At 57.7% G+C, this 3,367-nt stretch overlaps 1 non-coding gene across 1 annotated transcript; it reads left to right on the top strand.

Annotated features, from left to right (window-relative positions):
• The first annotated feature begins 1,681 nt into the window (after positions 1-1,681).
• LOC147710046 (5.8S ribosomal RNA) lies at positions 1,682-1,834 on the top strand. Its single transcript, XR_015296159.1, has one exon. It is a non-coding gene; the product is annotated as a 5.8S ribosomal RNA (ribosomal RNA).
• The last annotated feature ends 1,533 nt before the right edge of the window (positions 1,835-3,367 follow it).

Here is a 3,367-nt window from a genome sequence, read left to right as displayed (position 1 = left end):
CCTTAGATTAATGGAACAATGACCCGAAACCTCAGGAAAGGACTCTCCTTAAGTTGACTGACTCTCGAACAAGCAATCCCACCATCAGGGCAATGATCAGGATAAGGTGCAAAATTCGAAGTCCAAAGTTCAGAATCAGGTAAAAGTCCTCAGTGGCATTCATTTCAATGGACCAAAGCACAGTCCGGCAGAGCGACTAGAAGGAAATGAAAGGGACGAACAGAGACGAACCCTGTATGAAAGATGAGGGGCTCTTTATACCTTTCCCTGTCTTACTTCATACTAAAACAGCAACATTGGGGGGCTGAGCAATGATCCGATTGGCTGGTTTGAGGGTAGCGACAGTCCTTTGCCTTCTTCCCAGCACAAACTGGTCCTAACAATGACCTGTACCATGAAATCATACGTGAAAGGCCCAATGTATCAATATTTTTGGGTTTCTCAGGCAGGTCATATTGTCATTTATCCTTGGCTGCTGGTCAGCTTCCTTGCAGATGGACCTTGATGAGGGTCAGCAAGTCAGGGCGTCACGTGACTCTTGAGTGCATGCGCAGAAAGGTTCTCTGGCAGAGGAGCGAGTCTGCTTCGAAGCCGCCATTTTTATGGATTAGCAGGCCCAAATGTTAACTAAGCGGAAAATAGATATAACAGAAGTTAAAATATAGAAATGGAGTTCTAATGTTTAACCCCTTCAGTGCTAATGACGGCTCCATACCGACACAATTCCGGTCGGGAAGGTGTTGGTATATTCCTTATGTTGGAGCGCCATCTAGAGCAAGTCCAGTAGATAATGTGTTCCACTGAACGGATCAGCGTGTGTCTACCCTTTGCCGACAGGTGCGGGTAACCCGCTGAACCCCGTTCATGATAGGGATTGGGGATTGCAATTATTTCCCATGAACGAGGAATTCCCAGTAAGTGCGGGTCATAAGTCCCCGCCCTTTGTACACACCGCCCGTCACTACTACCGATTGGATGGTTTAGTGAGATCCTTGGATCGGCCCCGCCGGGGTCGGCAACGGCCCTGGTGGAGCGCCGAGAAGACGATCAAACTTGACTATCTAGAGGAAGTTAAAGTTGTAACTAGGTTTCTGTAGGTGCTCTTCTCGCACGTCAGGCTGGACGGAAAAGAAGGGGCCGAGGGCCTGCGAGGGGACCCCGGCTCCTCTCGGTGGGAGGCGTGCGGGATGGGGGGAGTCGCCTGGCTCTTCCCTTCCGGTGCCTCCGAACCGGGCAAAGGGTGGAGTGGGCCGATCGCCAGCCCGTGGGCACAGCTCGGGGCCGCCCGGCGGCGGACGGCCGACGTGCAGGTGGAGCGACCCTCCCTCGTTGCCAGGTACCCGGTTAAACCCGGTCCCGTGCGGCCGGGCCGAGGGGTTGGAAAGACTCGCGCGGTCCCTCCCGGTTACCCCGGGAGGAACCGGCGGCCACGGGGCAGCCTGCTCCCATCACACCGGGAGCCCTCTTCCTCTCCCGCCCGCCGGGTGGGTGGGGGGGACTCCCGGGACGAGCGCCCGGCAATGGTTTTTTTCACCCAACGGTGCAGTCTGACTCCCAGAGAGGAAGCCTTGAACAGGGCGTCCAGGCCGTCTCGCCGCGCGTGCGGCGGACGGACGGCGTCGTCTTCCTCCCGCCTCTCCTGCCCTCGCAGGTGGGCGAATGTTTTGGAAATGTTGCCTGTGACTCTTGGCAGTGGATCACTCGGCTCGCGCGTCGATGAAGAACGCAGCTAGCTGCAAGAATTAGTGTGAATTGCAGGACACATTGATCATCGACACTTCGAACGCACCTTGCGCCACGGGTTCCTCCCGGGGCTACGCCTGTCTGAGGGTCGCTCGATCGTCTATCGGCCTGGGGCTTCCCCGGGACGCGGCTGGGGCCATCGCAGGGTTAGCTCCGCTTCCCCTTCATCCCCCCACAAGTTCAGACCCCCCCGATCGCCCGTGGCAGGGTCCCTCACCGGGTCCTGCCATGGAAGTACGCCGCTGGCGCGCCTGGCCCCCTAGAAGGGGCCCGGCGACCGGTCCGCCCCAGGACCCATCCCGGAGCGCCTGGCTGTGTGCCGCACGAGGCTGTCTGTGGTGTCCCACCGGCTGCCCACGTGCACACGCCTCGGGCGCCCACCTCCGCGGCCGGCTTCCCGGGGAGGGCGAAACCCCTTTCAGATCCGAGCCGTGGGAAAGAGGGCGCATGCTGCCGGGTTTACGCCAGGCCCCTGCTCCGGCAGGGTCCCGGCCTACCTCCGGCGACCCCCTTTGACACTCCGGCGTCATGCTTCCGACTACGACCTCAGATCAGACATGGCGACCCGCTGAATTTAAGCATATTACTAAGCGGAGGAAAAGAAACTAACCAGGATTTCCCCAGTAACGGCGAGTGAAGAGAGAGGAGCCCAGCGCCGAATCCTCCCCCCGGCCTGCTGCACTGCCAAAGGCCTGGCACGTGGGTTCCGTGGTGCCCGGGGAGCCTCCCCTTGCTCGGCTGCGTTCAGGAGCCCCATCCGGGGACTTCCCTGGAAGTGTCGATGAGGTGCCATTCACCTCCCGGATCCCAGCCAGGGCTCCAGGAGGTCGGGTACTTTGCGCCTTGGGTCCCCTGAGCCTCGTGGTGCACACTTGTTCCCAGAAAGAGGGGTAGCCTTCCTCTGGATTACTAGGGACAAGGTACTCTGGAGACCCCTCTCGGCCTAGCGGTCCACAGCCGACCGCTGGGCGGGCCAGGATGTTGCCCCGGCCCGAGTCCGTTCCTGGGCCTGCCGCGTGGCAGGAAGCCCTGGATGGTGTCCAGGAGGGCCCTGGGAGGCGTCCCGAGCGCCTCTGGGCTCCCGGCTGGGGGCAGGGGCCCAGCTGGACCCCGGGTCAGATGCCGCCGTCCCCCGGCCTGCCGCACTGCCAAAGCCTGGGACGGGGTTCCGTTGTGCCCGGGGAGCCTCCCCTTGCTTGTCTGGGTCCAGGAGCTCCATCATGAGCACCGCAGCTCCGCGCTCAAACCTATTTGACCCCCCGCAGCAACGGGGTTAATCCCATACTAATCCCAAGGTGTGTTAATGTTTTCCTAGTTGAACCGACATTTAAAGCCATAATACTGACCTCTCGACATCTTGGGCAACAGTACAATCACAAAGCAACGGTAAACATGCAATTTTACTCTATTTACTACTTCACCACATTTTAAGGTTAATTAGTGTATGTAATTAGACTGATTAACTTTGCCATGCAGGAAGCTAAATTAATCCAGGGTATGGTTTATGTTTATCAAAGGTGCAATATTTTGGTTAATACAAAAATATCAAACTGGTTAAAATGGGTAAAGTTAAAATGTTAAGATAGAGTAGGTATTCATACATTTTCTTGTTTTACCTGCTCCA

The sequence above is a fragment of the Lissotriton vulgaris genome, chromosome 5, assembly GCF_964263255.1.
Source record: "Lissotriton vulgaris chromosome 5, aLisVul1.2, whole genome shotgun sequence".
NCBI classification, from domain to species: domain Eukaryota; kingdom Metazoa; phylum Chordata; class Amphibia; order Caudata; family Salamandridae; genus Lissotriton; species Lissotriton vulgaris.
This window is presented reverse-complemented; position numbering and strand designations above follow the sequence as displayed.